The sequence below is a fragment of the Lolium rigidum genome, chromosome 2 (assembly GCF_022539505.1).
Source record: "Lolium rigidum isolate FL_2022 chromosome 2, APGP_CSIRO_Lrig_0.1, whole genome shotgun sequence".
NCBI classification, from domain to species: Eukaryota; Viridiplantae; Streptophyta; class Magnoliopsida; order Poales; family Poaceae; genus Lolium; species Lolium rigidum.
Window position 1 is genome coordinate 27,174,192 of NC_061509.1, and position 18,570 is coordinate 27,192,761.

The 18,570-nt window shown below is 46.9% G+C and overlaps 2 long non-coding RNA genes across 2 annotated transcripts; both read right to left on the reverse strand.

Annotated features, from left to right (window-relative positions):
• Window positions 1-2,481: 2,481 nt before the first annotated feature.
• On the reverse strand, window positions 2,482-3,336 carry LOC124686134. Its single transcript, XR_006997730.1, has 2 exons — window positions 3,058-3,336; window positions 2,482-2,870 (listed from the first exon to the last, which is right to left on the reverse strand). It is a non-coding gene; the product is annotated as an uncharacterized LOC124686134 (long non-coding RNA).
• A 5,105-nt stretch (window positions 3,337-8,441) lies between these two features.
• Window positions 8,442-11,494, reverse strand: LOC124686135. Its single transcript, XR_006997731.1, has 5 exons — window positions 11,395-11,494; window positions 10,473-10,667; window positions 9,867-10,272; window positions 9,607-9,694; window positions 8,442-8,766 (listed from the first exon to the last, which is right to left on the reverse strand). It is a non-coding gene; the product is annotated as an uncharacterized LOC124686135 (long non-coding RNA).
• Between the last annotated feature and the right edge of the window lie 7,076 nt (window positions 11,495-18,570).

Below are 18,570 nucleotides of genomic sequence, written 5' to 3' on the forward strand. Positions count from 1 at the left end.
GTGCTAAACTCCTGACTAGATTTTGTTTCCAGAAGAAAAAAACTTATATTATTTATATTTCTTTTTGGAAGAAGTATATAATACTCCTAGTAAATAGTGCATAACTATGTATGGACTGGAGTGCTTCTTGTGAAGTTTCCATGACACAAGTACTGGAAATACGTAGTTGGGAATGGAAGCATGAGGGGCGCGTGTGGTACCCTATATCCATTTCGTGGCTCACCGTGCTAGTGAGATGGGCTCACCTACGCGTCGCGAACGGGCATGGGCCATGAAAGTCGGGTCGTTTGGTAGTCTATCCGGTCTTTTGCGCGCTGGAGAAGTAAGGTAGGCCACATCGTTTGGTTGCATGTTTCCACTACTTTCTTCGCTGCTGGTGCAGCCCACAGCGTGTTTGGTTGCACATAGCTGCATACTGTGGTAACCCCTTCCATTAGAGTGGTGAGGTTACCCAGTACTGAATAACAACACACATATCTGATTCAGTTTATCACAAAAGGTGTTGGTAATACACAATAACTACTTAGTGGGTGATGCATCACGAGCGAAACAACTATATTTCGTGATGCATCACAAGTTTATCACAAGAGGGGCTAGTATATACCACCTCGAACAAGTTCATCATTACAGACTGAGGATCAGGTTGTAGCAAGTCCTAGCTATTGGAGGGATACAAGATCACCTCCCAAATTCAGCAGATCATGATGAAGGAAGCAGAAGCACTAAGCAGAAAACTGGTTGCGGAGCAAGATCCTAAGCAAGCTCCTCCTCTCCGGTGGTTGCAGCTTACGATACGCGGCATACTCTGCTTCGTTGTCTGCAATGAAGTCGATAGCCCTGACCATCAAGTTAGGCTGGAACAGCTGCGCCTTGCACACAAACCGAGGCGTGAAGATCGTCTTCATCTGAGCGTATTTCGTGATCGGGGTGCCGACGTACTGACGGTGCTTCGGATAGCGCTGCAATCCACAATGAACAACTGTTAGTGCGGATGACATTCACATATATACTTTCAGATCTATGCAGGAACTCAATGAGGCTTCGTACCTGATGTACTCGTCCGCCGTCTCTTCATCACCGTCGTAGAAGCATCAACCATCTTCGCTCCAATCCAGAATGCGATCGGACATCATCTTTATAATGACGCTCCACTTCGTCTTACAGTTTCTGATGTGGTTGTACAACTGAAGAGTGGTGACATGTACGCCGCTACGGACGAGTTGAACCAACCGATTCAGCACAAACTCTGATAGCTCAGGTTTCCAAATCATGGCTGGTTTGCTTGTAATCAGACATGGCTGAGCATTCGCAGTAGGCGCAAACAGATCAGGGAAGCCCAAAGGTATGATCGCCTACATGACAAACACTAGCAAATCAATGAACTACCACTACCACATCGACATCCTTAAGCACTAGCAGATCAATGAACAATCACCACTACCAGTACCACATCCACATCCACATCCTTAAGCAGTACCACATCAATGAACTACCACTACCACTTCAATGAACATCGAGATAAGTAAGAGCGGCCTTACAGTCAAAGGATCCACACGTAGCATCGAGGTCGGGGAAGCAGGCACCCTGGCGAAGATGCAGGCAGCACCAACGTCCCAGTGGAAGAGTCAACGGCGACAACGGTCCCCGTGGTAGAGTCAGATGCAACCTAGACAACCTCCACAACCTCGACCGGCGACGAATGAATGTCCTATAGTGGATTCGTTCAGACCCCCCCTTGTGTACCCAAAAGATCAGATCTAATGCTAGAATTTGTAGAAGCTTACCACAACCGAAGTCATCGACACAGAGGAAGAAGACGACCATCCGCGGCTAGTTGCCGCCGTCACAGCCGCCACAGCCGCCGCAAGCCTCGCCGACCGTGCGGGTGAGGAAGAGCCGGCCATGTCGCTAGATCAGGTAGGGTGGATGAGCTCGAAATGGGGGAAAATGGGGGATTTGGATTTGCCGGTGAGAGAGCCACCCCTATATACGGTGGCGAAAATTCGAGCGCGGTGACCGAATTCATCCCGCCGAGATTTCGGCGTCCCGCGCAACCTCCCGCCATCTCCCGTGGTGGCTCTGCGACGACGCGGCGTTCTCCAGTTCTGCGGATAAGGGGGTGGCTCGCTGGAAACTGCCGAACCGGGCGTTCCTCCAGGGCCTGGCCCGAGGGTGCTTTGAGAAGCGGTTTCTGCAAAAACGCAGACTCGGTCTCATAACCAAACGGACAAAAAAAAACTGGGCCGATGCAAGCCAAGGAGCATGCAGGCTACCAAACGTGCCCGAGAATTTTGTGGCTTGTATGTGATGGTTATACATCACTATCCCCCGTTCCTATCACAAGTACAGTATCACAAGTACAGGTCATCATCTACATGCGTCGAAAAATCAGAAATGACCGGAAACAATAGAGTAGCACATCAGCAGTGAAATTTTGGGAGGTTGGCCTTTCTCCTTAATTATAGTTGTAACAACGGCAGGGACAGACAATCAGGCATACAGCAAGATCACACTTAGTCTGACTTCTTACAGAGTCTCGGTTAAGCTGATGAACTGAAGGCCGTTAATTCGTTGTCTTATCCGACAAACAAACGTGCCAATCAATGTCGGATCAAGGCACACAGGATGAACACTCCAGGTTCTAATATATCCATCTGGATAACCATATTACAGACCAAAACAGAGCAAAAAAGCGGGCCAATTTAGTGGTCAACTGTGAGTTGCGTTGCAGGCTCAGCACCATCTCCAATCATCGGCGCATCAGCCTGACCTCCAGCATTTGCATAAGCGCTATTCTGAACATGTTGGCTATGCGCTTGAGCTTGCAGCACAGCCTTGTTCCAGCACCTCCTCAACCCCTTCTGCAACACCTGCCCAATGTCTCGAATTAAGTGTACTCAAATTGCAGATATACAAGAGCGTGTGAACAAATAGGAACAAATCTGACAAACAAATGCAACAATCCGTGCCGGATCTAGGCAACTAAGATAACATTCCAGGTTCTGTCATATCCTGCTAGATGGCCATATTACAGAGAAAAACAGGGCCATAGCATACCAACTTATTGGTCAACTGTCGACAACATCTCGGATCATATAAACATCAGCCTGACGCTCAGAATTTGTATCAGCACTATCTTGACAGTGGTCACTAAGCGCTTGAGCTTGCAGCACAGCCCTGTTTCACCACCTCCTCAGCCTAGTTCTCAACACCTGCACAAGATCTCAAGTTACGCATATGTTCAAATTGCATATATTCAAAGCTTGAGGAGTAAAAGATTGGCCTCATTGTCGGGCAGTACTTGGTAAATTGGTTACGGAAAAAGCAGAATAGATGAGATGGAATATTAGGATTTAAAAGAAACCACACACAATACATGGGAAAACTAGTTTTTGTACTCAAACAATGGATTTTACGTGTTGACCAACATAATTAGTTGTAGAAGTTGAAAAAAGTAGCTACAGACGAGACTCGGGGGAAGATGAGGTCCAATGGTCCCTCGAAGCCTCGGGGGAATTCTCCACTAGGTCCATCTATGGACGTCTTACGCAGGGAGCGGCAGTGACCCACTTCAAGGAGGTCTGGAAGACGAGGGTTCCGCCGAGGATTAAGATTTTCCTGTGGCAACTCATCAGGAGCAGATTGCCATCTGGGGTTCAGGTGGCCAAGCGTAACGGTCCTACCAACGGGGCGTGTGCACTCTGTGGTGGGGAGCAGGAGGACTGTGACCACATCTTCTTCTCTTGCCACCTAGCGAAGTTGATGTGGGCGGGAGCTAGGAAGCTCCTGCACTGCGATTGGAATCCGGCGGGGACTGGACACTTCATTGGTCTCGTCCAGAATCTATCGGGGTCCTTACGTAGGCTAGCTTGGTTCACCTTTGCGGCTCAATGTTGGGCGCTTTGGAACATTAGGAACAAACTAGCTATGGAAGGGTAAACAATTAACAACCCCGCTGATGCTTTCTTCCATATGATCACTTACATGCAGAGGTGGAGGGTCCTTGTCAAGCCAAGGGACCGAGAGATGCTGGACGTGCTGATGGGCGAGCTTAGGGGCCTACAGACGAGACTTCGAGCAGGAGCCTGAGAACCGGGCGCAGCGGTGGACGAGGCTGCCGTATCCTCGTCGTTGTCGTCGTTGTTTCTCATGTGTTAGCCGGCTTGGACCAAGTTCTTTGTAATATGCTATCGTAGAGTGCGGACTATTCGTCTTAGGATGTGGTGTGGGGCTCGAGGAAGCCGGTGGTTTTATCATGTACTCGCTAAACTTCGTGGTTGCCGTATGGCTTTATATATAAAGCCGGGGTCGTGGGGCCTTATGTTTAAAAAAAGAAGCTACATAAAGGCATGTCAACACAAATAAACAGATCGTAAATAGCTTGAAGGTTTAAAGGCCATCAAGAAATGGTAGCTTGGTGTTGCATTACTTCATAAACTACCTAGTAGTCCCCGGTGCTAAATACTATAAGATTGAACTCCTAGAACATCTTATATTTCTGAAGATCGAGACTGATAGTTGCCAAGTTTCTAGCTGAAGTGAAAGAGAAAATACTGAGGGGTCTCAGCAGCGACTATCAACAATCAAGTCATGTAAAGAAGCATTACTAATCACAATACGAACTATCAGGCTTCAGGCTTCAGACTAACTATGCGATTAAAAAAAAGGAGATGACTAGGATGTGACAGAAAGTTTACCACGTGGTATTGTCGGTAATGACAGCAATGATGGAGGGAAGTTGCTATATGCGTGCAGGTTAAGAAAGCTAGACGTTGAAGAGTCGCACACCTTCTCAAGATGGAATGTTTTGACGTCCAGTGTGTAAAAGCCTGGCCCGTCGGATGAGCTTCGCAACCTAAACAAGAGCAAGTACCTCTTAGTTGAACCTATGAGGTAGTGCCCACTACCTAGTGAGATTGTTTTCTCCTCCTGCCAGTGGCCCAAACTCCCAGTATCGTTTTGCATAATGCAATAGCTAAGGGTAGATCCGCTATCTTTAAGCATAAAAAACCCAGGCCTGCTTTCCCCTGCCTCCACCATGGCTATAGCCAAACTGTAAGAAGATTTGGCTTCAGGTGGGAGTTCAGCAATCGAGAACTCCATCCTCCGAGTGTCGAGCACCAACATACTTGTTTCTGCGTAACCTGTCCTCCAGTAAAAGGATCCATACACGTATTGGCGAAAGCGAAACACAGTGTTTCCTGACGATAGCAAGCCAGCAAACAAATTATTGCAACCCTGGGAAGGAATGGCTCTCCATTGTCCAGTGCTGGAAGAGAAGACAAAGGCGAACAACTTAGTTTTGCAGAGCACCAGCCGGATCACTCTGAACGGCATCTCTTCCGCAGCTGGTGCATCGTCATCGTCGCCAAGAGGGACAAGGAAGGTCTGGCACCAGAACCGGGGTTTTATTGGGAGCGGGTTCTCCACGGAAGCGGCTATGTCATCTGGGACTGGGGGAACGAAGAGGTATCGCCGATGCAAGGGGTCACACACCAGCATCTCTGAGAAGATGGCTTCATCAGTCTCGGCGCTCTTGAGGAGGATGTGGCCGTCGCAGCTGTCCTGGACGACCCAGGCGCAAGTGCGGGCGGGGAGGAATGAGAAGGAAAGGTCAGCGGCAAGAGCGAAGGCACATGCTGCCGGCGCGGATGGGTGTGGAGGGATGGCGGGGTGGAACACTCGGTCGTCAAAGAAGCCAAGTAGAGGCGGGGCATGGAGCTTACGAAATCGCCGAACAAAGGAGCGATGTGCAGCGACACGGCGGAAGGAGACACAGGTGGCGGAGGCGCGGAGGATGTCCGCCGGGGTCGGCAGCCGGAGGAAGATCTCCACCAGGAGATCGTCGGGGACCGGCAGAGAGACTATTTCCTCGTCCATCTCTGAGACTCCGACATGGAAGAGGAGAACCGGCCGTTAGCGGAGGCCCAGTTCTCTGCAAAACATGTCAGGCTGATTGCTCTCTGTCTGTTGAGTTGGCATTGGTAGCTCGCCTTGTTGCGACTATAACAGCCACTGTAAGGTGGCAACTTGTATGTGCTGCCGAGTCTACCTGATGTAGCTCATCCATCCCAGCACGTTGCCTCGCCATACCTTCTTCACCTCCGTAGACTTTTTTTGCGAAGACTTGATAAACAAGTGCCAGAGAACAGGCACTACTCTTACACCACCACACAGCCGAGTAGGATATCTTCCACCAGGCCTTTGCAGACTTATATTTTACTCCAAGTGCCACAGGCCCATGCCCACAGGCCCCGCGCCACAGGCCCATGCCCACGAAACTCCTTCCGCTCACGTGGCCGCTGTACGACCGCACCTCCCGCGCCGAGCCCGACACCGCCGTCGCCGCCGGCCACTCCCACAGCCGGTGCGTCCCGTCGGCGGCCGACGTCACCACCCTTCGCGCCGGCGCCCAGCGCACGTACGTGACGGCGCGCGCGTGCCCGTCCATGGACGCCACCGCGCCGTGGCCCAGCGCGCGCACCTCCTCGATCGGGTCATGAAGCGCAAAGAAGGTTGATCGCTGCTGCGCGACGGTGCGTTTCCGTGTTGTGCGGCCACGGCCAGGCTGGCATCATAAATCAGAAATGAATTCATTAATCTCCTCACTCCCGTGCCCGTCAGCTTAATTTGTTGGGAGGTTGAGCGAGCGAGTTCAACTCCGTATATGCGCTCACTGCAAAGGAAAGAAGCCGAGTGTCGTTTCGCTGACCAAAAGCGCGCAGGCGATCAACGTAAAGTAATTCCGTTCGCTCCCTTCACCATATAAGTACTCCGTACACCCAATCTAAAGCCTTGCTCCCTTCCCTTTTTCTACTTCTACGACTTTTTTAGAATTCTCTCCAAATTTAAATTATTCTTTTAACTATATTTCAAAACAAAACACGCTACATATAGCCCGAGTTTCAGTATAGCAAAAAAAAAGTGCTATTGTACCAAGACATCGACGGAAAACTCGCCGGAGAACCATCTTGCCGGGCGACTTCGCGACCAAGGCGAGCTACACAAGAAGGAGCCAGTGTTTCCTCGACGGGAGGCTGCTGCCATCAAAGATCCGTGCCGGAGCTTGGAAGGCGCTCTGTGCCATCGACAAACCAGGCGGCGAGCGCCCTGCTATAGCTTCTGGGTGCGTGGGGGAAGACGACGAGGCAACTGGGATTTTGGCCCACGACGATGGGCGTGGTGGCAGCCATGACGAGGGACACGTGTCACTTGTGGAAGGCGAGGGTTGCAAGTCGAGCGATCTCCCGGGGCGTTCGATCCTTTTCTCAACGAATATGCAGCTGAGCGGATCCAAGGAATTACACAGAGCGGAGCGTTTCCGAACAGGCCCTTAAACTAAATATACAAGTTATGTTACGCTACCACACATGGTAGCCCAGCCACACTTGGTATTTATAGACGGAAGAACAAGAATTCATCTTTCCTTCAATTTTTCTTTAGATTTGGCGCCATTTTTTCGTCTCCGGCGGTTTCCCGCTATTTCATTTGTTTGGTTCCATCATTTCCTTGACAGGGAAGCACAATATTTATGATAAACTGGGGCCGTTGCATCCTCCGTAAAATTAGGACCTGCCCGCTTATCGCAGACGCGTATTCTCTAACTTGAACCGGAGCCAGACTCTGACGTAGGCCGTCTATTCTAAAATATGGGCAAACCGACGGAGATGAAAAAATAACTTAGCCCATGCATTAATTCTCAATCGTGTGGCTGCTGCTTTTTTATCCTACCTGTTCTCAACTCCCAACAGAAAACCCAGATGCATAAAGATGAGATGAGAGCGGGTAGGGCAGATGGGCATATATAGTCTCACAAATAAATCCGCCCCATTTGTCCGTTGTGCTTCAGGCAACGGATGGAACCAATCAATACAAATTAGAGGCAAATCTATGGAGATGAAAAACTGGCGCCAATTCTAAGAATTTGAAGGAAGGCTGAACCCTTGGTCTTCTGTCTAGTAATTACCAAGCGGGGTATCAGATCGCTCATCATCCGTGCGACCACAGCTACTGTAGGTAAGAAACATCACAACAAGGACAAAGAAGATGGGGAAGGTCCTTGCGATTGCCAAGATATTTCCTCGCCAAAATCGAGTCACGTCCCTCAATTCCCTCGGAAACGCTTGGTTTTCGCTCCTCTGTTTTGAGTTGGGCCACGGACATCATTTTTTGTTCAAACAAATACTGACTGGTTGGTTTTGATATGCTGGAATTATTCCCTAAACAGTTTCATACGAAGACTTTGTTTTGGTGGTGGTTCCTATCTTTAGACTAGATAGACACTACGACATAGAAAGCTTAGCTAGCTAAACAATTAAAGTTCAGAGATTGCTCGAAATTTTGGCAAGACCTCCACTAAATTTCCAGCAATCACATGACGTAGAAAATATTAACACAGGTTGATAAGTAAAACACTAAAGCACAACCAATGTCAACCTCATACAGTTCAACTCAATCAGGGGTCTAATCAAAGGGAGATACCGCAATACAGAACAATGCACGACAAGGAAACTTGATCTACATCATGAAGTTGTTGCGTTACAGAACTCGTTCGAGCCTTGAAATCTCGGCTCAATGCATTGTAAGCCATATCGCAGAGCTAATTAAGGTGCTAGGAAGCTGCTGCGCATAGATAGCTCGACCAAGCTAGGCATATGATGTTGTCTCCTCCTTGTCTTAGGGTCTTCCAGCTTCCAAGTGATGCAGGCTGCAACCAGCTACAGGTCCAGATACTCTGCATGTCTTCTCGTCCTCCTCTTCATTATCCTTGAACAAGAATGGATGGTCGGCAGATACGAGATCTAGAAGAATAAATTAAGACGCCAATCAAAACAATAAAAACTTGTACCACACAATTTGGAACACTAGTATATAGAACAATTCTTGACTTGTGTTTTGCTGTGACAAAAGCATCTTCCCTTAATCAGTATATACATACAACAACCTTATATATTGGCTCTCAATAACCTCTGTGTACCCTCCATCATGATATATGCACTACCAGCAAGGCCCACTAAAAAAAAGAGAAATACCCAAAGATCTAGCATAATGTCAACGGCTAATGCTCTATTGCTGATAACGGAATTATCCATCCGATTCAAATTAATGGACTCAACTTTGTCTAGATACGGATGTATCTAGACAAAATTGAGTCAATTAATATGAATCGGAGGGAGTACTGATTTGCACCATTACTCAAGACTTATGTCAATATTTAAGTGATCTGAATTACGCATAGTAATGCTATGAATGAAAACAGCTCTACATGAAAAAACTTTCATTCGAGGAAACTAATCTCACATTTTAAACTTGTACGCGAATATGCAATCATTCACATTAAACCATCAAGAAAAATGATTAAGAGAGTTTAAGATAATCCACGAAAGCAATAAAAAGGAATGGCAGTTTAACAATCATTTGGGCACTCTTCTTGTCAACGTCATCTCATAAACAAGAAATTTTCCTACAAAATAAGCCACACAAGGAGCTCATAGTTGCACAAGATAGCAGTGCAAAATAAAACCATAGAAAGCAAAACTACACGACAAACCAGATGTTCAGGACCATCTGGTACAAACATAGATGCCATGGGAGTCACTGACTCACCTAAACTGAGTAGCTTCACCATGTACACAGTGCTTGAACTTTATAAACCACTTGCAGCCTTTGCATCCTGGTTCCGCTGCAGTAAAGCCTACATGAAGTTTTACATAATTAAAGTAAGAAAGTCCTGGAAACATACAGTATGGACTACTACAAGTTTGTATTGACACTAAAGAAAAAGGGAGCACGTAACCGAGTAACCTGCAGCTCTAGCATGAAGCCGAGAGTTTGTTCTGGCAACTCCAGGAACAACAGAGGTATACCTTGCTGCACCCGAAGCTACACCTTGGTGAGATGTACAGGAAGTGGTGAAGTAGACTAGAGAGGCGGCGATCCACTCGGATTCGGCTCCCCATTGTGCTCATGAGGACGCGATGAAGCCCCAGGTGGAGACCGACGAACAACGCCACCCCCTCTTCAAAGGAGATGCTCCTTCCTAAAGCGTGGCGGATGACAGCCCCCCTTGGCTCGCATTGCCGCCGTCGTGTCCTGGTGAGTGACACCCCCTTGCTGGTGTGCAGGCAGCCGCACGTCAATCTGATGTCCATGCGCGTGACGCAGACAGGCAAGTTCGACGGAGCCGCACGCACCATCCAATAGATGCACGTGCACTCCGGCGAGCAAGCCAGTCACGCCGCAATGCTTCCTGGGCGGCTACACTTCTCTCCCCTGTATCATACAAAGAAATAACAAGAAGAATCAATGCATGAAGATATCCCTGGCACTTTGGTGCAGCTTATTGTCTGAACTTCAGTAAATATGTTTGAGGATAACTTGAAAGTGCAGTGTGAGAGTTTGCCTTATAACTACTATCTGCAAACAGAGCAATATCTGCAACCGGATCACAACAAAGATTCAAAAAGAGTCACCTTTTATTGGGACTTGCAGATGATCTGCTCCATCTACGGCCAGGACATCGTCTCCATGTCTTCCTCAGCGATATAGGCGGTCGCGAGGGCAGCTCCGAGACGACTTGGTTGAAGTGTGCAGGCCAAAGTCCACTGAGTTTTGCGTCAACCAGAATAGAAGAATTATCGGGACGTGATACTCCACTCACTGGCTATCTGTTTCAATACAGCATACATTAGTACCTATACCAAGTTGAGAAAATGGAGAAAAGATCATTAATGTAATAAAACGGAGATGGCTACATAAGAAATACTACAACTTTGTTTGTACATCAAAGCATTCCACCAAATAAAAGATGGAACAGATCTGATTTGTGTCACAAAATTATCAATATCAGCAGCGATCACATACACGAGAGAAGCATATATTGGTACTTACTCTAGCTAATATTATCTCTGTTTTGTTCAGATGCATACAAAAACTACCTACATACTGAAGCAGGCAAGTAGTAAGCACAAGAACCACCAGATGGTTATACAAGAGCAAAATTGCCTACATTGATTTACAAGTCTCAAACCTATTGCTCGGTATGACCATGGCTAAGACAATTGTGATATATCCATTAGTATCGTACTAATATATAGGGAAAATTGGCCAAAAGACATTGCTCAAACCATTGAAAGACATTGGAGCACGAATACAGATCCCCAACTACATGATTCAGTAAACAAAGAATGGTACAGATCCCCAGCTACATGGCCTACTGAACAAACAAACATATCTGGCCGAAACAAGGTACTAGGAGCATGGTTCGTGTGTCCCTGCCCATTTTTCTGCATTTTGACATTTGAGGAGCAGCCCCAGGTAATTCGGACACGTGAGACAGTACAATCAGGTTGGGGAGAGGACAATTCGGAGAATTAGAGCGAGGGTTTATTATACCTGTAGGATGGAGACAGACAACGGGTGAGCTGCGGGGGTGGAGGCCTATGGCCGTCGGAGCAGACGACGCGGAGCTCGGGGCAGCTCCGGGACGTTGCAGACGACTTGGACAAATTTCTCGTCCACGGCCCCGGACGCCCTCCACGAGTGAGCTGCTCAACCACCGACGGACGGACGAACGTAGCTGCATCCGTCTTGCCCTCCTCGCTCTGCTCGCCGCCGTCTTGTCGAGAGGAACAACAACCCGCGAATAGGCCCTCGTCGACACCGGCGACGGCCATCCGCCGGTGAGCTCCTGCGCTCTCCGCGTCAACTCGCCCTTACCACTCAATGCGCGCTTCGATCTGGCCTGGCCGGAGATGGGATGGAGGAGGATGGCCAGACTGGAGATGGGGAGTGAGGAGAAGGACCTGATGGCCGGAGCTGTGATGGACGGCGGCGGCGGCTCTGATGGAGGAGAATGAGGAATCGAGAAGGGGATGCGACATTTCGGGGTGGACCAATAATTTCGACTCCTACTGTTGGTTGGGCCAACATTTTCGTATGGGCCTCTTTTGGCGCTCTGGTTAAATATTGTCCATGGCGGGATTTAATTTACTCGCCTGATTTATGAAGCTAGCTTTGTACTCGTATTTGCAACTTGCAACGAATTAATGGATCAGCTACTCCGTGCATACATGTCCTGCTATTATCGCCTAGTTCATGTACCTACTTTCTTCTTCACTTGATCGATGCATGTGTATGTGATCAATTCTTAGGCAGACTAGCTAATTAATTTCTTCTTCATTTTGCCTTTGTGTACGCGATCGATTTTAAAGTAGGAGTAGCACTAGCTAGGCTAGGTTCATACGTGGGACATGACAACTTGCTAGGTATGCATGCCTTGCCACGTGTGATCGATGAAGATACGGTGGGACGCCGACGTATCTGCACCGGTTGGCTTGAGATGAAGACTAGCTAGGCTCCATGTCGTGCACATCTCCGGATCTAGCCTACACATCTTAAACATATCGATCTGACAAGAGATGGGTCAATCTTTACTCCCCCTTTCTATATTGGTTAAATCGGTAATTAGGGGAGATGATATATTACCTATTGAAGCGTGATTCATAAATGCTATTTTATTTATGGTAGGGAGCATTTCGCGGGCCTGATGGAAATAAAATTAATTGGATTGCCAGCGTCTTATTCAGTTCCTTATTTGCTTCGTTTACCTAACCTGGATATGTCATCCTTCTCTTCATCCGTGCTTATTAATTAATTATTGGGGTAATCCAACCAGAATATTTCACATAGTACATGCATTTCCTTAACAACGCGAGAGAAAATGAAGGAAATAAAGGGGATATAAAAGCGGAGTCTGCCGAGATAATTTCTCCTACATAGAATGATGGACGGCTAAGATTCATAATACCCCGGATTGATGGCATGGACCAAATTAAATTCATGTAAATAAGGCATGTCCTTTTTAAGAGCATCTCCAACACGCGCCTAAAAATGATCCACGTCGCTAAAAATTGCTTTCTCTTACCTCAATTTTTTTGTTTTTTTTTTGTGCCGGGGTGCAATTCGGCGCTCCAGCAGGCGCTATAAGATTAAGCGCGCGGTAAAAAAATCCGTGTGTCGGATTACTTGCTATTGATCGCGGCATATTTGGTTTGTTTGCTCCATCGCGCGGCAACCGAGATGACTCGCACGAAAGCCAACCGCCGAGCTGAATCCTCCATGCGTGTTCCCACCGTCGCCTATTCCGTCACCCCTCTCCTCTAATGCATAGTATAATGAGGTGGTATCATAGGTTTATCGTATTTAATGTTTTTGTAGAATCTCAATATAATTTTGTGTACATGATGTATTTTTCATTATATTTTCTATTTTTACGTGCTATGATACATTATCTATCTTTTCACTCTCACCTCTTTCCTCATTAATTTTTTTTGACATGCTCTCCTCATTAATTCTTGTGTCACGTCTTGCCAAGATGGCATTCATACCAATAATACTTCACATTGTGGCTAGCCTTACATATCCATATTATGACCCTATGAAAGTGGAGGAGGGTTCTCGAGTTTTCCTTGTGTGATTTTAGGCGAAACCCTTTGTTGTTGGGCCATGTAAGTTTGCCCCTAGTTTTTTCCTTTAAAGTGTCTACTTCATGCGATGTTTCTCTTTGTTTGTGTTAAAGTAGGGCATAAGAACATAAACAACCCAAAAATAGGGTAACTTCTTGGGTCATCGGCCCCGAAGTGGGAGTTGCACTATAAGTCCATAATCTTAATGTGAGATAGTCATGTTTGTGTATCATGTGCCACTCCAGGGTTGTGTATTGGTTTGTTCTCGTTACTCTACCTTTCCATCTCATGATATGACCCATATTAGGACCCAATGAAAGAGAGAGAGGGTTTCCAACCCTTCCCCAAACCATTCCAAGCGTAACCCCATTACATGGGCCCTACGATGCCTACCCGAAGTTGAGTCGATGGTCTTCATGCAAGATAGTAGTGTTTGTGAAGCAAATGCCAATTCAGAGTTGCATATGCTTTTCATCTCTAAGCACACGTCCTTCTATACAAATATGAGTACCACCTTGAAAGAGGGGAGGGTTTTGACCATCATTATGTGATTTCATGTGAAACCATCTGGTTTGCGCCCCGCAGTACATGTCAACACCTATCTCTTCTTCGGAAATGGTGATCCCATGTGAGTTTTATGTTTGTTGTATTAGAAAAGGTCATAGGACCATGGAAAACCTTAAGGAGACCAAGTTTTACAAAAGTTGGTTAAGTGGCCTTGAAAACATGAGTTTTGCACTATCACACCTAAATGGCGATGTTGACATGCGACTGGTGGTGCTCACATGTGGTGACCTGATACCTCAACCACACGCTTTAGATTTCATGGCGAGCGGACCACATTTTTTATTATTTATTTTGCTTCCCCTTATGTCAATCTTATTTGGGAACTCTAGCTCGCCATAGTTGGATGGCATGCGATCTTGGGGCTTAGGGTGGGGGATCAACGACGATGGCCACAACCACGGTGAAATCATGGGTGGCTCTCCTACTACACACGGGGCAGCGAGGGTGATCCCGGTGATCCTGATGGAGGCGATTGCACGTGAGCATCGCAAGCAATGCCACCAGAATCGCCCGCGATGGCGTAGGGGGATTCTGGTCCAACCACTAATTACTTTTTGTGCATAGACTGGATAAACATTACATGGTACAACTACTTTGACAGAAACAATTAACATACATTATACCACTCAAACTTGTTTGTTGTTAGGAAATAATGCATCACATCTACTTTTTTTTACTTGTTACAAATTCTTTTTATTTTCTTTGGGTTGTTTCAATAAAAAAATGTTTTTGAATAAGTAATGGAAAACACGTGGTCTTTCAACATGTCTAATTCTCATTTAAACATATATTTTGTCTAGTTGTATTTTTTAAGAGGAAAGATGACACATGAATGAATCAAAATATGTACGTCGGTATACCTGCTGCATGGTCACCATGCATGTTGGAAGCATGACGTTGCCACCTTTTCCCTTCTCTCACTCTCACTACGTCAATTCGTTGGACAAGTATATGAGATAAAAAAAAAACCATAACGGGAGTGTATAGGAATGAAATAGTGATGTATGCAAACTTTCTACGTGCATGCATACGCATGGCTTGGATATTCATGGTTGATCCTCCTCCAAATAGTCTTTTGTCCCGCTTTATAAATAAAGCAACAACTATACAAGCGATTCACACACACGAAAAATACTGGGGCAGCAGAAAAAACATGCCCAACAAAAATGAAAAAGATACAACTAGGAGATTGCACGAACGAAAGCGACTAGCGACTAAGCGAGATAATAGCCCTCCACCATGCCGTCCTCGGAACTTTCCCTACCACCACACTTCTTGCCACACATCCCCGAGCACCAAGGCATCACCTTCAAGAAGGGATGTGACCTCATGACGCCGCTACTGCCCGGGCCAGCAAGCTGGTCCTAGGGTTTCCCCCGGCACTCGATGGGGAATGGATAGGGGGAAAACCACGACGCCCTCCAAGGAGGAAGGACGACACCCATGTGCGTCGCCGCGTCGGTGCTGGACACGCCAACAGAGATTTCTCCCGTTCCTCCAACACACCGCCAATAAGCCCCAAGGGTGCCGCCAGGTCCATACCACTCAGACCTAGAACTAGCGCACACGCGCACGGGAAGGAGGACGCAACAACAATAGAATGGCAAGCACGCCGGCGCAACATCCGTAGAACTCGGGCCCATCCGGCCTGCAAAGCATCCCCCAAACCTAGGCCCGCCTGGCCCGGTTCTAACGCGTACGATGGAGGACGGCACCGTGCGACCACCCCCACGTCCGTCCGACCCATAGCACGAGCGTTGGCACACGGACCGGCCATATTTGGCCGACCGACGGCCGAGCACCCCACCGCCAAGCGTGTCACCACCAACCACCTCGCAAACCACCACAACATTGGCGCGAACCAGCACTGCCTAGGCCACAGTCCCCAGATACCAGATCCATGCCCGCTTGGCCCAGATCCAGCCAGCAATGCGGCCCACCAAGATGCTTCCCACGCGACCCTTGCACCACCGAGCGTCGGAAACGCCGAGCAGGACTGATGCACGGATGCAGTCCGCCGCCGCCGACCGAGAACCTGCAGAGATGTGCTTAGAACGCCTCCACCGCCATGGGCAGCAGCAACCGCGAGCACCACCACCGCCGCCGCCTCCACATGCGGGAAGTCGCCCCTGACGCAGCTTGCCGGCTGCCGCCACGCTAGGCCATGCCGACCCCCGCCGACCTGCACTGCCCCAAGGAGAGCGTCGCCCCGCCCGGAACTCCTTGTGTCGGGTAAGGAAAGGCCCGCTGCCGCTGGCACTGCGCGGGCTTTGCCCGGCGGCGGCCGGGAGGGGAGGAGAGAGGGGGTGGGGTAGGAGGCGCTCTAGGGATTCCGCCCCAGGTCGCGCGGGGGCAACCCAGGAGCGGTTCGCTTCGTAGGGTTGATATTCATGGTTGATGATGAGCTAGTTTTTTACTTCAGGGAAGATGATTGACTGTTGTTTTGCTAAAGTACATGCATAGTTACGTAAGGTTAGCTCATGTACCAAACTAGATAGCTAGCTAGAAAAAAAGGTAATCGTGCTGCAAACTAAAAACATGTTAAGAGAAAACAATGAATTAATCATTTGAAGTTCAATTATCTAGGTTGCTTGCTCCTACATGCATACATGTATACAATACTAGTACAAATGCCCGTGCGTTGCTACGGGTACTCAAATTATATTTCTCAATACATATATATAATTCAAATATCATATATGAAATTTTGAAAATAGATTTATAGGTGGGTAGATAGAGTAGCAAAGTGTAGACAAATAAAAAAAAGGACCGAATGTTGGTTGAACTGTATCATAGAAGAACTTAATACATAGTCACAACAATGCCCGTACTTACAATTTTCATGTTTTTGGTGTTGAGTTTATTTAATTATATTTTTGTATTGCAGAATATCACTGTCAGAGTACAACGAAGGGGATATACTGCGCATTGTTGCAAGCTGCATAAATAAGGGAGGCACTGTGTTGCATGTTGCTTGTTGTTCATTTGATATTTTGTGTAAACAAATTGTTATCTGAAAACTAAATTTAGTCACTTGCAAATTTATTCAGTGTGTTAGTCTCAGTTTAATGCAGTTTGAGCTTCAGAAAAATATGTGTTTTTATCTAAGGATGAGCATGGTGAAGCATTGCGGGTTTTTTTGATTTGGCATACGTCAAATACCTCATTTGCTATGGAGGTTTGATTTTCCTATGCAGGGATAACCATTTGCTATGCAAGGTAATCGTGCTGCAAACTAAAAACATGTTAAGAGAAAACAATGAATTAATCATTTGAAGTTCAATTATCTAGGTTGCTTGCTCCTACATGCATACATGTATACAATATTATATACAACTCCAACACAAACCAGCATGTATAACCGGTCGACACCTCGAACATCCTCATTGTCGCCAAAACAACAATGAAATGGGATTAAAACCAGAGGAAGATTACTGTTGCGCCTTTCATGCTTCTATTTCTCTAGGGTCGGCATGCAGGTCCATTGTGGCTGTTGCGGCCCCCAATCCTCCTAGTAGGGCGAGCCTCCATCATCGCTTGCCTCAGCATGCGCCTTTGACGTAAATCATGGACCAAAGACCGAAAGACGGTGCCAACGATATCATCCAGCTGACATCAAAATTAGTTAGTGTCATGTCATTGCGTATTCGACGAGTTTTCGATGAGGGAGCCTCACGGAGGGGAGAGATCGGGGGAGCCATGGGGCGAGGAGTCACCGGGACGGGGTCGCACTAGTTACCCAGCTTCAGACTTCGCAACGACAGCGAGATCCTATGTGCTGCTATAATTCACTATAGGGCAATAGGTGCGTGATTACAGCTTCAGACCTCGAAACAGGACGAGATCCTATGAACTATACCCATAACCATGCCCTTTTAAAATTTTGACTTTATTTGTTTTTATTTTTTATGAAAGCTGATTGACCAACATGCATGCCAATTTCTTTTTGTACATGATAGCGTGAAAAAATATATTTTTTGTATTCACTATTTGTTGATTTTTTCTAATTTTGTTTTTCTAACTGTAGCTCGCTTATGAGCTGATTTATTTTTTGAGCTATATAGGTCCTAGGTAAAATATACCGTAGGGGCTTTTTTCCAGATTTTTATGCAATTTCTAAATGTAACCTATGTGAGTTAATTCAGCAACAAAAGAGGTTTATAGTACAAGAAAAGACTATTCAAAAACATAACGCCGGAGTTGGCAACCATCTAGCTATAACGCTTATTATTTTCTTCAAGTTTTGAAGTACATATATATACGAGGTCATGTGTGCTCAAGGTGATCATCATGCAAGAAAGAAGCAGACATACGTCATACACTAACAAATTCAATGCGCTAATTTAGAGCTGAGCCACGAATATTTAGTTACGAGGTTAGCGGGAAAATTTGTGCCCCAAAACGCGCGCGTAGAAATTCAATGCGAACCGAAAACACAGTAATGCGAACCGAAAACACAGCATCTCCCTTAATTCCCCTCAAAACCCATTTGTAGCCGCCGCCACCACCTCTTCTTCTCCTGATCCGTTCTGCCGCC